We start from the raw sequence: 18206 nt of genomic DNA, 5'->3' as shown, positions 1-18206 counted from the left end.
TGTGCATTTCTGATTATTGAGACTGAAATAACTCCATACACAAAGCCCCTTGAGGATGCATTCACGTCTTCCAGGCAGAAAATATTTACACCTTTTGCAAATGTTTACTTATTTTTAAAGAACTAGCAGCTTTCTTTGTGACAGCAAATGACAGTCATTGACACACCGCCAATGCACGTTGATTGCATCATTGCTACATGTGCCACTATTCGGCCTTATTCCCATATGTTTTTGTTTTTTTTATTGTTAAAATAATTGTCCATATATATTTGGTTGCTGAATATACGGTGCATACTTATCTGTTAATACACAGAAAATTCCTTCTTGCTGTTAATACAGCTTTAACTGATTTGTTAAGACAATAAAGGATAATGTATGTAAAATGCAATGTATTTAAAAAATGTTTCTTTCACATTTTTAAATATCTTTTACCTGGGTCATGGGTACTGAAGAAAATGAGAAATCAGTCGCTTTGAGATTTCTTCCATGCGTGTTCCTAAGTCGGGAGAAAGACCAGAAAATGCGAACGGAAGAAAATTAAGATGTTTTATTGTCCCTAACAAAAACCTCTAAACAAAGTAAAACAGATCGATCTGGGTGTCCAAAATCAAGGCCTGCAATACGTAAGACATTACAATCCGAATCACATGCAGCTTGTCTGGAGACAAAGCTTTTTCCAAAGTATGGCCCTTTTAAACATGTGGTCAGAGTCCCTCCTCCTGCAGCAGGATGGCTGCTGAATCTCCGCCTCTGGTCGCTAGTGATTGGCTGACAGAGGAGCCCGCCTACTTCCTTCAGTCCATACTTGAAATCACAGCATCTGGTCTCTGGGGGCGACCTCACAGATGGACACGGTACGGAATCCCCATGGGTGGCAGGAACTGTCACCGCAGGAAGTCGATCCTACAGCTTTGTTCTTCACACGTGAACGGACGCCTGAAGTGGTTCCCATAGCTACAATCAGTCCCAGAGATTTAATTTATGGCCCATGTCATCCAGCTGAGTGTCCTTCCTCTTAACCCCATCATTTCTGATCACTTTATGATTACCTTCCAGTTTACACTGGAACATCCTTCTGCCCCAGTGAATAAGAAACAGCTTAGAAGAACCTTAACTGACCGTTCTGTGTCTGAGTTTAAACACACAGTTCAGCCATTACTTAGTGATATTCTGAGAAAATACTCTGTTAATGATGCCTTACAAGCCCTCAGGAGTACACTCGATGTTGTTGCCCCCCTGAAACCTAAGTTCGTCAGACAAAATCGTGTAGCACCGTGGTTTAACGCTGAAACTCGTTCTCTTAAACAAGAAACCCGTAAGTTGGAAAGAGAATGGCGCCGCTCCGGTTCAGAGCAGTCTCTGGATATCTGGAAACATAGCCTATTAAATTATAAAAAAAGCTCTGCGTAGAGCTAGAAGCCAGTACTATTCAACCTTAATATCAGAGAATGGAAACAACCCAAGAATTCTTTTTAGCACTATTGCTAAATTAACTTGTAGCCAGAGCTCAGTAGAACCACATGTTCCTGTTTCTCTCAGCTCTGATGATTTTCTCACATTTTTCGATAGTAAAATCTCAAATATTAGACATAAGTTAAATCAAGTTATTCCTACTATCAGCCCAGAACAGGCTGAAGCGGTAGAAATGGAGGCATCCATAGAAACCTCTGTAATATTAGACTGCTTCACTGCTTTGGATCAAGCAGAAATAACATCAATTATTACGTCCTCCAAATCCTCAACGTGTCCGTTAGTTTCGCTCCATTGGCTCCCAGTTGATTCCAGAATCAAGTTCAAGATCCTCCTGTTAACCTATAAGGCCTTACATGGAATGGCCCCGTCCTATATTAAGGACCTCATAGTCCCTTACCATCCAATGAGAACACTTCGCTCGCAAAATGCAGGACTGCTTGTGGTTCCTAGAATTAGTAAAAGTACGGTTGGAGGTAGAGCGTTTAGTCACCAAGCCCCTGTCTTATGGAATAAACTCCCAGCTCATGTAAGACTGGCCGACTCAGTCTCTACATTCAAAGTTAGACTGAAAACATTCCTCTTTGGACAGGCTTATTGTCAGACTAGTTAGTATTTAGAGATTATTTAACTTAATGTTAATTTATTTAAATTAAACTTAATAACTATTTCTTTTAAAAGGCTGCTAGAAGTTGAAGCTGGGGTAACTATGGTGCACTGGGATTCTGTCCTCTTTTCTTTTCTACTTCTACGCTTCCTCTCCTCTATTCTTGATCATAATTTACCATTTAGTTCTCCATGCCTCTGTTTGGTACAGTGCGATTCATGTATTGTCCCTCTTTTCCTCTCCCCTCCTGGGGAGTGGGAGTGCTTCCAGACTCCTGTTGGCTCATCCGTGCTCCAGTTCCTGACCGTGTACCTCGCCTTTCTTCCCGCTCCTACACCTGGCTGTGGATCCTGCCTCTGGCTCATCTCTGGCTCGTCTCTGCTCTGTACCTGACCGAGTACCTCGTCTCTGCTCCTGCTCCTACACCTGGCTGTGGTTCCTGTCTCTGGCTCGACTCGCGCCTTTGACTGTCCCCACAACCACGGCTGGATGAAGCTCGTCTGCTGGACTTTTATATATGTAGTTGTAGATTTAGATAAGTTAATTCTTCTCTAAGAGTTCTGGTAAATCGCCTGTCCGTCCTGGGGGAGGATCCCTCCTTCATGTGGGCACCCCTGAGGTTTCTTCGTTTTTTCTGGAATCCGTTTTTTTTGGGAGTTTTTCCTTACCGCGAAGGAGGGTCTAAGGGCAGGGATGCCAGTATAGCATAGTCAGTTCGTTAGTTCATTTTAGTATTTTCCTATTGAACTCTTTGTATTCGTGATCTTTTTAAGTTCATGTTTTACTTCGAAGCCCATCGAGACGACTGTTGTTGTGATTTTGGGCTATACAAATAAAATTGAATTGAATTGAATGTCAGACCTACAACCAAATGGCCTCTGAATATCAAAAGCTCTGTTGCAGAGCTTTTGATATTCAGCTCTGTAGTACTTGCAGCTGTAGTACTGAAATCTCCTTACATATGCAAACTGAAGGATGTCCCTTCAAGGATCAAAGAACGTTAAGACACACACAAAACCTTAATAAAATGAAATGAAAATATAAATTCCTTCAGTACCAAGACTCCTCAGCTTCTGTCCCTGTAAACCACCGTTATTGGCACACACCTTCAAGAGACGAAGAGACAGAGCATCCAATTTCATGAAGAACTTTGACTGCAGCTGGACTGTTGTGATTCTCTGGAACTCTGCATTCAACTTTAAAAAATCAAAATACAAAGATAACAAAGTAATTAGACAACAAAGTAGTTCCCGAATGATGAGCTCCACAGCCTTTCACAAAAAAAGTCTTATTCCTTCACAACTTAATTCTGCTTACCTAGCGCGCACTGAAGAGTGCTAGCCACCTTGTTTTGAAATCGACTACCTCCTGCCTTCTATGTGCAAAGGACTTCTCCATCATTGATGACACATTGACGTCATTGTTTCATTCCATTACCTCAGAGAGGAGTGTCACTCTTATATTTTCTTGTTTCTCAGCAGTCTCCCCTGGTGGATAAGAGGGGCAGTTATTCACCTCTGCTTTTTTTGGCTTCTTCACAGCATGACCTGCCCTGAGTCTACCATCTCTTTTACTTAAAAGAGCATTCACAGTAACTTCTGGGCAACAAGCTGCCTCAGCTTCACACGATAGTTTGCCAGTTTGTACTTTAAGCTCATTTTCCATCCGCCGTACCCAGTGATGGAACCAGGTTCTTTCAAACAGGGGTGTGCCAAAACGAGAGCTTCTGCCACATCTTCAAACTTACCATCTGAAAGGTATACTTTGTATTTCAAAGTCAAGCCATCAAGAACAGAAAATTTAAGCTTTGGATCTGGGTTCAACAAAGTTCCGCTTTCTTTGAGAGCATTGTTGGCCCTGCTCAGCTGCAGTTCCATATCATAAGAGAATTAGGGCACATGGAAAAAAAGTGGCCATCCAGAAGATCTTGCGGAAGTTGATTCTGGAGAAGACAGGATGTCCGTATCAAAGGAAGTTCCAGACGAATTAGATGAAGGCTGATCTTGATGCATGGAGATTGCAGCAGGTGAGTTTGGAGAAGATCCCAATCCACCAGCCGGGTTGTTTAATTTGAATTAAAAATTAATTTGATTGTACTTTTGTCCTGGATTTCGGTCACTGAGACCAAGTTGGTGATTCATTTCCAAAGTCGACATCCATAAACTGAAGTCTAAAGTATTCTACAACTCCACACTGTCTCTTTATTTGCTGTTGAAGTTCACCAAGAGACTCTGGAATCCCACCGGGAAGGATCAATCGCTGGACATTATTTTCTCCTAGAATGACTCTGAGCTTCACTGGAGCAGCCATTTCAAAAATGTCTGTAAATGTAAAAACAAACAAATTAAACATTAAATAAAACAAGATCGGCCACTTTGGCACATGTACTGGACATATTGTGATTATTGGATCTTTGGTAACATTTGTCCAATATTTGCAACAAAAATAAAATAAAAAAGTTTATATATAAATTAAAGCCGCAAGCGGCGTTGTATGGCCCGCAGACGCAACCCGCCTTCCACGCCCAACTCTACGCACCACCGCTGCCCTTACAGCCCGCAAATTAAAAGCTAGTCAAAGCTGGATTTGCTAATTATGCTAACAATGCTAACTATGCTAAAGTGGCTAAAAGTGCTAGCATTGCGATGAGCATCATCAACTGACTCAGAAAAACACATTACCTAAAATGCTAATTATGCTAACTATGCTAGCTATGCTAATGTGGCTAAAAGTGCTACCATAGCAATCAGCATCATCAACTGACTGAGAAAAACACATTATCTAAAATGCTAATTATGCTAACTATGCTAGCTATGCTAATGTGGCTGAAAGTGCTAGCATTGTGATCAGCATCATCAATTGACTCAGAAAAACACCACAAAATGGCTGCCAAGCCGTAGGTCGTGTGGCCATCCCATAATGATTTCAAAACTTCTTGGGGATATCTCCAACACGCGTGTTTTGGTTTCGTAACTGTATTCCGAAATATTTTTTTTTGGCCCCATAAGCGATTTTCGGCCCATTCATTTTTTTTACGGGAACGCTCGCTGTGATGTCATCGACTTCGGGGGGGTGACGTTCTCTTTGTCGAAAATTCATTTTCAATTTATCCCAGATGTGTGCCAATTTTGGTGAGTTTTCGGGTATGTGGCGGGGGTCAAATTTGAGCTCAACGGATCCGTAAGAAAGAAGAAACGTAATAAAAAAAATAATAATAATGAAACAAAGCAGAAACAATATAGAAGTTTTTGCAGTCAGGTGGCCTATGTATTTCAATGCGGCCTGTCTTTTACTATAGGCTGGGCATGTCTTTTTGGCTTTAAACCTGTCTTTTGAGGGCTTTTTGGGGCTTTTTTGTGTTTTTGTCGTCATTTTTGCGACTACAATTTTGACGTTTGTGCGGGTGTGTTGTGCGTGTGTGTGTATATTTTTGTTGCGTTACACAATTGTCGTGTCGTTTTGTGCTTTGGGCGACTTTTGACCCCATTTTTTGGCGTTTTGACGCGTTTTTTTGACGTTTTGGACTTTTTGAGTGTTCGACCCTCGTACCAGTTACAATATGGTCCTTGCAGTCTATGACTGCTGCGACCATTCACACTACATTTGGAATCGGTACAGAATTCCGTCTGCCGTACTCTCTTTTGGGCGAGGAGAAACTTAATTCTATGCGCGTTAAGTACCACGATTTGCAGATTTTGATCATTGATGAGATTTCCATGGTGGACCACAGACTATTGATCTACATCCACGGCAGACTGAGACAAATTAAACAAACAGGTGACTTTTCCCCATTTGGAAAAGTGTCAATTATTGCTGTTGGAGATTTCTATCAGTTGCCTCCCGTTAGAGGGAAACCACTTTATGCAGAAAAATCGGAGCTAAATTTGTGGTCCATGTGCTTCAAAGTGGTTGAACTGACAGAGATCGTCCGACAGAAAGACCAAGCATTTGCACAGATGTTAAACAGGCTTAGGACGCGTACAAAAGACACCAAATTGTTGCCCAGTGACGTGCAAATGCTGAAGCAGTGTGAAACGGGCGAGGACAGCACGGCTTTGCACATTTTCCCCACCAATGCCCAAGTGTTTCAACACAACTTGGAGCAGCTGAAAATTACATGTGAAAATTATTGTGAAATTGTTGCAGAAGACTTCATCCCGAGTAAAGAGACGGGTAAATTGCAACTGATGAGTGGGCATCACAAAAAAGTGAAGAACAGCTGTTTGGAAGAGAGGCTGTTATTGGGAGTCAACGCTCGAGTGATGCTATGCAAAAATTTAGACATCACAGATGGATTGGTAAATGGGGCATGCGGCATAGTCACCCACATTGAATCCTACACAGAGGGGGGTTTTCCAAAACATGTTTATGTGAAATTTGATGATGAGGAAATTGGGAAAATAGCTCGGAGAACGTGTGCCAAAGCTGACTTGCCTGGTTCCACTGCTATAGGGCCCGAGGAAGAGCGGGTGAGCCAAAAGGGGGGGATGAGGAGACAGTTCCCACTCAAGCTGGCATGGGCTTGTACCGTCCATAAGGTACAAGGCCTGACTGTGGACAAAGCTGTGGTCTAAAATCTACAACTTCTAATTCCAACATTTTTTACACAGTAGCTTGCCATTGATGCCCAAAAAGTTTTGAGACGATCGAAGAAAATTCCAACGACAAGTTTACGTTTGAATCAGGTGGTTAAGGTGTTTTTTATAGAAAATTCAAGATGGCCGCCTTTTCCCGAGGTCAAAGGTCGACGAAACTCCAGAGGTGATTGAACACTTATGCTAGGGACATGCGAGTAAAATTTCGTGAAAATCGCTCGAAAAAAAGTTCATTTTTCCATATCGTGTAAAAACGCGAAAAACGCAAAATGGCAGATTTTGGCACAAAATGGCCGCCAAACCGTAGGTCTTGTCGCCATCACGTAATGATTTCAAAACTTTCTTTGGATATACCCGACAAAGTTATCTGGGTTTCGATAGCCGATTCTTAAAAATAAAATCCGAAAATTTTTTTTTTTGCAGAGTCAGCACTTTTTTTTGCGACGGTTTTTTGTTTACCACGGCCACATTCCTTTATCGATTTTGTCGTATGTGACATCGTTTTGTTCAGTGTGGGCCAGGGTATCGCATATTTCAGTTTCAGGCTATTCCGATAAAATATGTGCGAGCTAGCTAAAATGGCGACGGTTGCGAATTCGCCACGCGCACGCGTTTCAAATTCTACAACTTCTAATTCCAACATTTTGTCCACAGTAGCTTGCCATTGATGCCCGAGAAGTTTCAAAAAGATCGATAAAAATCCCTAGGACGAGTTTTCGTTTGTATCCGTTACTAAAGGTGCTTTTTTATGAAAATTCAAGATGGCCGCCCCTTCCCAAGGTCAAAGGTCAACAAAACTTCTTTGGTTATTGTAGAATCATGGTCTTGGCATGTGTGTGCAATTTCGTGAAAATCGCTTAAACAAAAGTGTCGTTTTCCCATATTGTCAAAAAACACGAAAATCGCCATTTCTCTGAGTTGGCCACAAAATGGCCGCCAAGCCGTAGGTCGTGTGGCCATCCCATAATGATTTCAAAACTTCTTTGGGATATCTCCAACACGCGTGTTTTGGTTTCGTTGCTCTAATTTGAAATAATTTTTTTTGGCCCCATAAGCGATTTTCGGCCCATTCATTTTTTTTACGGGACCGCTCGCTGTGATGTCATCGACTTCGGGGGGGTGACGTTCTCTTTGCCGAAAATTCATTTTCAATTTATCCCAGATGTGTGCCAATTTTGGTGAGTTTTCGGGTATGTGGCGGGGGTCAAAATTAAGCTCAAAGACGCCGTTAGTGTGCAAGAATAATAATAATAATAATAATAATAATTAAAGCCGCAAGCGGCGTTGTATGGCCCGCAGACGCAACCCGCCTTCCACGCCCAACTCTACGCACCACCGCCCTCACCGCCCACTTTTGATAATGGCTAGTCAAAACTGCATATGCTAATTATGCTAACTATGCTAGCTATGCTAATGTGGCTAAAAGTGCTAGCATAGCGATCAGCATCATCAACTGACTCAGAAAAACACATTACCTAAAATACTAATTATGCTAACTATGCTAGCTATGCTAATGTGGCTAAAAGTGCTAGCATAGCGATCAGCATCATCAACTGACTCAGAAAAACACATTACCTAAAATGCTAATTATGCTAACTATGCTAGCTATGCTAATGTGGCTAAAAGTGCTAGCATAGCGATCAGCATCATCAACTGACTCAGAAAAACACATTACCTAAAATGCTAATTATGCTAACTATGCTAGCTATGCTAATGTGGCTAAAAGTGCTAGCATAGCGATCGGCATCATCAACTGACTCAGAAAAACACATTCCTCCATTGGTGAGAGCTATATGCCATAAGTTGATAAAAAAACCCACTTTTTTCAAAATGGCGGCTTTTTTGTTTATTTTATCTCCATAGCAACCATTTTATGTTTTTTTCCCCTTGAGAAGACGAACAGATTGACGTCAGTTTCGGACAAATCGGTAAAAGTAAACTTTTTGTCGTCCTTAGCAACAGTGGTTTTATGCTAACCACGCCCACATTCCTTATATGTCCATTTCCAGTCTTTTTCAATGTATTCAGTTTCAGGCATGGATGCATGCATTCAATTTTCACTGTATTGTATTGAAATGCATGGGAGTTATAACAGTGCGCCACTTTGCTAGCTTGCCACACGCACGCCGTTCAGAATCTACAACTTCTAATTCCAACATTTTTTCCACAGTAGCTTGCCATTGATGCCCAAAAAGTTTCGAGACGATCGATAAAAATTCCATAGACAAGTTTACGTTTGAATCCAGTGGCAAAGGTGTTTTTTATAGAAAATTCAAGATGGCCGCCTTTTCCCGAGGTCAAAGGTCGACGAAACTCCAGAGGTAATTGTAGACTTATGCTACGGACATGCGAGTCAAATTTCGTGAAAATCGCTCAAAAAAAAGTTCCTTTTTCCCTATTGTGTAAAAACGCGAAAAACTCAAAATGGCTGATTTTGGCACAAAATGGCCGCCAAACCGTAGGTCGTGTCGCCATCACGTAATGATTTCAAAACTTTGTTTGGATATACCCGACAAAGTTATCTGGGTTTCGTTAGCTGATTCAAAAAAAAAAAATCCGAATTTTTTTTTTTTAGCCGAGTCAGCACTTTTTTTTGCGATCGTTTTTTGTTTACCACGGCCACATTCCTTTATCGATTTTGTCGTATGTGACATCGTTTTGTTCAGTGTGGGCCAGGGAATCCTATATTTCATTTTCACGACATTCCGATAAAATATGTGCAAGCTAGCTAAAATGGCGACGGTTGCGAATTCGCCACGCGCACGCGTTTCAAAATCTACAACTTCTAATTCCAACATTTTGTCCACAATTGATTGCCATTGATGCCCAAGAAGTTTCAAAAAGATCGATGAAAATTCCTAGGACGAGTTTTCGTTTGTATCCATTACTAAAGGTGCTTTTTTTTGAAAATTCAAGATGGCCGCCCCTTGCCAAGGTCAAAGGTCAACGAAACTTCTTTGGTTATTGTAGAATCGTGCTAGTGGCATGTGTGTCCGATTTCGTGAAAATCGCTTGAACAAAAGTGTTGTTTTCCCATATTGTCAAAAAACACGAAAATCGCCATTTCTCTGAGTTCGCCACAAAATGGCCGCCAAGCCGTAGGTCGTGTGGACATCCCATAATAATTTTATAACTTCTTTGGGATATTTCCAACACGCGTGTCTTGGTTTCGTTACTGTATTTCAAAATATTTTTTTTTGGCCCCATAAGCGATTTTCGGCCCATTCATTTTTTTTACGGGAACGCTCGCCGTGATGTCATCGTCGTGGGGGGGGTGACATTCTCTTTGCCGAAAATTCATTTTCAATTTATCCTAGGTGTGTGCCAATTTTGGTGAGTTTTCGGGTATGTGGCGGGGGTCAAATTTGAGCTCAAAGTATCCGTTAGAAAGAAGAAGAATAATAAAAAAACATTCGAAAAACAATATAGAAGTTTTTGCAGTCAGGTGGCCTATGTATTTCAATGCGGCCTGTCTTTTACTATAGGCTGGGCATGTCTTTTTGGCTTTAAACCCGTCTTTTGAGGGCTTTTTTGGGCTTTTTTGGGTTTTTGTCGTCATTTTTGCGACTACAATTTTGACGTTTGTGCGTTGGTGTTGTGCGTACGTGTGTGTATTTTTGTTGCGTTACACAATTGTCGTGTCGTTGTGTGCTTTGGCCGACTTTTGACCCCATTTTTTGGCGTTTTGACGCGTTTTTTTGACGTTTTGGACCTTTTTGAGTGTTCGACCCTCGTAGCAGTTACAATATGGTCCTTGCACTCTGTGAGTGCTGCGGGCCATAATTAAAGCCGCAAGCGGCGTTGTATGGCCCGCAGACGCAACCCGCCTTCCACGCCCAACTCTACGCACTACCGCGGCCCTCTCCGCCCTCACCGCCCACAAATTAAAAGCTAATCAAGGCTGGATTTGCTCATAATGCTAACTATGCTAACTATGCTAATGTGCCTGAATGAGCTAGCATTGCGATTAGCATCATCAACTGACTTAAAAAAACACATTTCCTAAAATGCTAATTATGCTAACTATGCTAGCTATGCTAATGTGGCTAAAAGTGCTAGCATAGCGATCAGCATCATCAACTGACTCAGAAAAACACATTACCTAAAATGCTAATTATGCTAACTATGCTAACTATGCTAATGTGGCTAAAAGTGCTAGCATAGCAATCAGCATCTTCAACTGACTCAGAAAAACACATTACCTAAAATGCTAATTATGCTAACTATGCTAGCTATGCTAACATAGCTAAAAGTGCTAGCATAGCGATCAGCATCATCAACTGACTCAAAAAAACACATTTCCTAAAATGCTAATTATGCTAACTATGCTAGCTATGCTAATGTGGCTAAAATTGCTAGCATAGCGATCAGCATCATCAACTGACTCAGAAAAACACATTCCTCCATTGGTGAGAGTTATATGTCATAAGTTGCTAAAAAGCCCACTTTTTCCAAAATGGCGGCTTTTCTGTTGATTTTATCTCCATAGCAACCATTTTATGTTTTGGTCCCCTCGGGAGGACGAACAGATTGACGTCAGTTTCGGACAAATCGGTAAAAGTAAACTTTTTGTCGTCCTTAGCAACAGTGGTTTTATGCTAACCACGCCCACATTCCTTATATGTCCATATCCAGTGTTTTTCAATGTATTCAGTTTCAGGCATTAATGCATGCATTCAATTTTCACTGTATTGTATTGAAATGCATGGGAGTTATAACAGTGCGCCACTTTGCTAGCTTGCCACGCGCACGCCGTTCAAAATCTACAACTTCTAATTCCAACATTTTTTCCACAGTAGCTTGCCATTGATGCCCAAAAAGTTTGCTAGTGGCATGTGTGTCCGATTTCGTGAAAATCGCTTGAACAAAAGTGTTGTTTTACCATATTGTCAAAAAACACAAAAATCGCCATTTCTCAGAGTTCGCCACAAAATGGCTGCCAAGCCGTAGGTCGTGTGGCCATCCCATAATGATTTCAAAACTTCTTGGGGATATCTCCAACACGCGTGTTTTGGTTTCGTAACTGTATTCCGAAATATTTTTTTTTGGCCCCATAAGCGATTTTCGGCCCATTCATTTTTTTTACGGGAACGCTCGCTGTGATGTCATCGACTTCGGGGGGGTGACGTTCTCTTTGTCGAAAATTCATTTTCAATTTATCCCAGATGTGTGCCAATTTTGGTGAGTTTTCGGGTATGTGGCGGGGGTCAAATTTGAGCTCAACGGATCCGTAAGAAAGAAGAAACGTAATAAAAAAAATAATAATAATGAAACAAAGCAGAAACAATATAGAAGTTTTTGCAGTCAGGTGGCCTATGTATTTCAATGCGGCCTGTCTTTTACTATAGGCTGGGCATGTCTTTTTGGCTTTAAACCTGTCTTTTGAGGGCTTTTTGGGGCTTTTTTGTGTTTTTGTCGTCATTTTTGCGACTACAATTTTGACGTTTGTGCGGGTGTGTTGTGCGTGTGTGTGTATATTTTTGTTGCGTTACACAATTGTCGTGTCGTTTTGTGCTTTGGGCGACTTTTGACCCCATTTTTTGGCGTTTTGACGCGTTTTTTTGACGTTTTGGACTTTTTGAGTGTTCGACCCTCGTACCAGTTACAATATGGTCCTTGCAGTCTATGACTGCTGCGACCATTCACACTACATTTGGAATCGGTACAGAATTCCGTCTGCCGTACTCTCTTTTGGGCGAGGAGAAACTTAATTCTATGCGCGTTAAGTACCACGATTTGCAGATTTTGATCATTGATGAGATTTCCATGGTGGACCACAGACTATTGATCTACATCCACGGCAGACTGAGACAAATTAAACAAACAGGTGACTTTTCCCCATTTGGAAAAGTGTCAATTATTGCTGTTGGAGATTTCTATCAGTTGCCTCCCGTTAGAGGGAAACCACTTTATGCAGAAAAATCGGAGCTAAATTTGTGGTCCATGTGCTTCAAAGTGGTTGAACTGACAGAGATCGTCCGACAGAAAGACCAAGCATTTGCACAGATGTTAAACAGGCTTAGGACGCGTACAAAAGACACCAAATTGTTGCCCAGTGACGTGCAAATGCTGAAGCAGTGTGAAACGGGCGAGGACAGCACGGCTTTGCACATTTTCCCCACCAATGCCCAAGTGTTTCAACACAACTTGGAGCAGCTGAAAATTACATGTGAAAATTATTGTGAAATTGTTGCAGAAGACTTCATCCCGAGTAAAGAGACGGGTAAATTGCAACTGATGAGTGGGCATCACAAAAAAGTGAAGAACAGCTGTTTGGAAGAGAGGCTGTTATTGGGAGTCAACGCTCGAGTGATGCTATGCAAAAATTTAGACATCACAGATGGATTGGTAAATGGGGCATGCGGCATAGTCACCCACATTGAATCCTACACAGAGGGGGGTTTTCCAAAACATGTTTATGTGAAATTTGATGATGAGGAAATTGGGAAAATAGCTCGGAGAACGTGTGCCAAAGCTGACTTGCCTGGTTCCACTGCTATAGGGCCCGAGGAAGAGCGGGTGAGCCAAAAGGGGGGGATGAGGAGACAGTTCCCACTCAAGCTGGCATGGGCTTGTACCGTCCATAAGGTACAAGGCCTGACTGTGGACAAAGCTGTGGTCTCCTTTAACAAGATCTTTGCTGCTGGACAGGTATATGTTGCTGTGAGTCGGGTCAGGACCATAGAGGGGTTAATCATTCGGGATTTTAAGGAAAAGGCCATTTACTGCAATAAACATGCGAAGGCTGCTCTGGAGAAGATGCCCCCCCTCCTGAGTGATGAAAGAAGATTTGACCAGTCTTCTTTCAGAGTTTTCCTGCTGAATGTTCAGGGATTGTGCAGACATGTCTCCTATCTGGCCCACTGTACACAGCAGCTGCAGCCTCACTGCATTGCTGTGACGGAGACATGGCTGACCCCTAGCTCTGCCTTAGAAGCTGTCCAAATGGACGGCTTCAGTTTCCACAGCCGTCCGAGAGGGCTTTCCTACAGTGGAACCAACCCAGCATTAGTTGGCCTGAAGAGCCAGCAACATGGTGGTGTTGGAATCTACTGTACGGACGGAGGAGACTACCAAATTCTGGAGAAGCCAGACCTTAATTTAGAGTGTGTTGTTTACAGGAGTCTGGCTCTAAATTTAGTGTTAGCTGTAGTGTATCGGCCCCCCTCCTATCCTGTAGTGCTGTTTAGGTCCCACCTACAGGATTTAGTACTTTGGTTAGAAACTCAAAGTGAATCAGTAGTAGTGATGGGAGATTTTAATGAAGACATCCTGAAGTCCTCTTCCATTTTTAATCTGATGACGGACAGAGGCTTCAGGCAGCATGTCACTTCTCCCACAACAGAGAGGGGGGAAACCATCATAGATCATGTCTATGTTAAAACATCCAAATTCACTGTCAAGGCCGTGGTCAGTCAAATTTACTTCAGTGACCACGAGGGGATCCTCTGTTCATTTAGTGCATCCTAGAGGGGGGAGTTTTCTGCTGGAGACAGCCTGGTGTTTATTGTAGGGTGGGGTTTTGTCGTTCGATTTGGTGGAAAATTTGGAGGGAGGGGGGTCTAAACCCATCGTAGTAAATTGTCTGGTAAACAGTTTTTATAGCTTTCTTTGATATTAAATGGCATTTGTATTTTAAAAGGTAAGTGCTTGATTTTTTTTTTATTTTTTTGTTCTCTTTTAATGCATGTGTTCATGTTCATTTTTGAAATGTTCGGTTTCTTTTACTGTATTTCAACAAGCATGTGACACAAAAACATGTAATTTCTGATAGCTTTTTAAAGCAATTAGATTAACATTCACTACTAGTGTGTTTGATCAATTGAAGTCGCATGCTGGTTGGAATACAGGTTTTGCTTCCATGTTCAGTCAAAAAAGCAAAAGGCACTGGTAGTTGGTACTCTGGCTTCAGCCAGACGGGGTTCAACTCCCTGCAGTGTCCTTGAAAATTCTTTGACTTTGACATGAAACATTAGAGTAAGTAATACAATATTATTCTAAATTTGTACAGATTATTATATGTTGGTAAAGTATCTTTCAGATTTGATAAATATACCAATACTGAATGTATATCAACTTTTCATCAGGTTAGCGGATGACACAACAGTGGTTGTTGAGACCCACCACTGCATCTTAGAGACCACCTACAGAAGGGAGGTGAGCAGGCTGGCTCTGTGGTGCAAAGACAACAATCTCCACCTGAATGTGGAAAATACAAAGGAGATGGTTATGGACTTCAGGAGCATTCAAGCACCCTATATTGATCATCAATGGTGCTGATGTGGAAAGGGGGAGATTCAAAGTTCCTCGGGGTGCGCATCTGCAAGAACGTGACTTGTAACCACAACACTGCATCACAAAAAAGCCCAACAATGCCTGTACTTACACCGCAAAATGAATAGGGCCAGAGCTCCTCCCCCCAACCCTCAGACCGTCTACAGGGGGGCCATTGAGAGCATCCTTACCAGCTGCATCACTGTGTGTTACGCGGCATGACAGAAGACTGCAGCACATTGTAAAACAGCTAAGAAGATCATCTGAGTCCCTCTCACTGCCCTCTGGGACATTTATCACTCCTGCCTCACCCGCAAAGCCATCAGGATTGCTGGGTACCCCTCACACCCATCACAGAAACACTTTAGACTGCTGCCATCAGGGAGGGGATTGCCAAGCCCAGAACCAGCAAACTCATTCATTCATTTTCTGTTCCGTTTTTCCGTTTCAGGGGTCACGGGGCTGCTGGAGCCTATCCCGGCCACTTATGGGCGAAGGCAGGGGATGCCCTGGACAGCTTGCCAGTCTGTCACAGGGTAGAATATCCACACATCCATTCACTCGCACCTAGGTACAATTTTTAGATTTGCCAATTAACCTATGAAGCATGTTTTTGGATGGTGGGAGGAAGCCGGAGATCCCGCAGAGAACCCATGCATACACGGGGAGAACATGCAAACTCCACTCAGAAAGGACCCCCATTGATGTTCTGTTTCAGGTCCACCAGCTGGGACTTGAACTGAGGGCCTTCTTGCTGTGAGGCAAGTGCGCTAACCACTGCGCCACAGTGCAGCCACCAGCAGATTCGCCGAGAGTTTATACACTGAAATAGTTTCACACCTGATTCAGAACATCATCTCCACCAAAGACTACCATCACCGACTCATGTACTTACTGTTCTTAGCAATGTTGTCAATCTAAACTTTACTATATTTTATTATTGTATAAGCTGATTGCACTGTGGGGCGAGAGGGAGGTAATTTCATCTGTATTGTATGTCATGTGTATTTCAGCCCATTTGACAATAAAGCTGACTTTGACTAAATGTGTTTTTTATTCAATTGGTTGCATTGGTTTTATGAAATTGGTGTCAGCCTGACACTTTTTTGTCCCTTAAGTTTCAGAAATGAGAAGTTAGCTGCTGCGGCTTTCCTGGAATTCTCTTTTCATGTGAAACGAGATTATGCAGCAGCTGAAAAATGCTTTAACTTCATATTCCAGAAAGGTTTAACCTGTCATCTGCTAATCCCTGGGCTCCAGAGTTCATGCACATTCATGTTAAAGACATAAGGGCTCTCTCAATTGAGCACGGAATTCATGATCCACCATGGAAAGTGAAAGCGGGGGGAAATGTGTGGCATATTTCACAGAGGCGACATTGGAGGTCTTAGTGAATGCATGTAAAGAATTCAAAACTGTATTTTCTACTAAAAGCAACATAGCTGAATCACTAAGGGAAAGAGGGTCAGCTTGGCCAAAAAAGAACTGACAGAGTAAATGCATGAGTTCATAACAATTACTCACACTTTAATTCTGTAATAATAATAAACGGGCAATTCAGGGCATTTAAAATGTCTATTCAGTTGCCATTTTATTGTATAGCTGAACAAGCGTGACTTTATCTCCTGGCACCAATTACCCATGCTATAAGTTGACTCAAAATATATTGTGTTGTAGATGAAATGCTATTGGAACCTGAAAAACACAGTCAAGTGAAGATTAAACATAATGTTCTAAGCAGGTAACAGTGAAATCAGGTAATCACTGGAGTCATAAAGGGCTTTTAAGTAACTTTTAAGTCATTGTGCCTGTCTGTAGCTACAAGATGAAGCCTGAGGAAGTCTGACTGGTGGGTCTACATCATTTCCAGTCATTCCTACAGCTACATAATTGCAGCGTATCGCTCATGACCAAATGTACATAGTGGTTTAAAGGTGTATTATTGTATAACTATTTTTACACAATGTGTCTAAATGATGCGACCGGCATCATCAAGTTACTCAGGAAAACACATTAAGATGCTAATTATACTAGTGATGCTAATGTGGGTAAAGGTGCTAGCTTAGCAATCAACATCATGGACTGACTCAGAAACACACATTAAGATGCTAATTATCCTAAATATAATAGCTATGTTGATATAGCTAAAAGTGCTAGCATAGCGATGAACATCAACTCTCTCAGTAAAACATATTGCTCAAAATGGTAATTATGCTAATTTTGACAGCTATGCTAATGTGGCTAAAAGTGCTAGCACAGTAGCGATCAGCATCATCAACTGACTCAGGAAAACACATCATTTAACATGCTAATTATGGTAACTATGCTAGTTATGCTAACATAGTTAAAAGTGCTAGCATAGCGATCAGCATCATCAACTGACTCAGAAAAACACATTACCTAAAATGCTAATTATGCTAACTATGCTAGCTATGCTAATGTGGCTAAAAGTGCTGGCATAGCGATCAGCATCATCAACTGACTCAGAAAAACACATTACCTAAAATGCTAATTATGCTAACTATGCTAGTTATGCTAACATAGCTAAAAGTGCTAGCATAGCGATCAGCATCATCAATCCACTCAGTAAAACACATTCCTCCATTGGTGAGAGCTATACGTCATAAGTTAGTAAAAAACCCACTTTTTTCAAAATGGCGGCTTTTCTGTTGATTTTATCTCCATAGCAACCATTTTATGTTTTTGTCCCCTCGGGAGGACGAACAGATTGACGTCAGTTTCGGACAAATCGGTAAAAGTAAACTTTTTGTCGTCCTTAGCAACAGTGGTTTAATGCTAACCACGCCCACATTCCTTATATGTCCATATCCAGTGTTTTTCAATGTATTCTGTTTCAGGCATGAATGCATGCATTCAATTTTCACTGTATTGTATTGAAATGCATGGGAGTTATAACAGTGCGCCACTTTGCTAGCTTGCCACGCGCACGCCGTTTAAAATCTACAACTTCTAATTCCAACATTTTTTCCACAGTAGCTTGCCATTGATGCCCAAAAAGTTTCGAGACAATCAATGAATATTCCAACGACAAGTTTACGTTTGAATCCGGTGGTAAAGGTGTTTTTTATAGAAAATTCAAGATGGCCACCTTTTCCCAAGGTCAAAGGTCGACGAAACTCCAGAGGTGATTGTGGACTTACGCTAGGGACATGCGCATCAAATTTCGTGAAAATCGCTCGAAAAAAAGTTCATTTTTCCATATTGTGTAAAAACGCGAAAAACGCAAAATGGTAGATTTT

The sequence above is a fragment of the Oryzias latipes genome, chromosome 7 (assembly GCF_053564925.1).
Source record: "Oryzias latipes strain Hd-rR chromosome 7, Olatipes_Hd-rR_3.1".
Classification (NCBI taxonomy): Eukaryota; Metazoa; Chordata; class Actinopteri; order Beloniformes; family Adrianichthyidae; genus Oryzias; species Oryzias latipes.
This window is presented reverse-complemented; position numbering follows the sequence as displayed.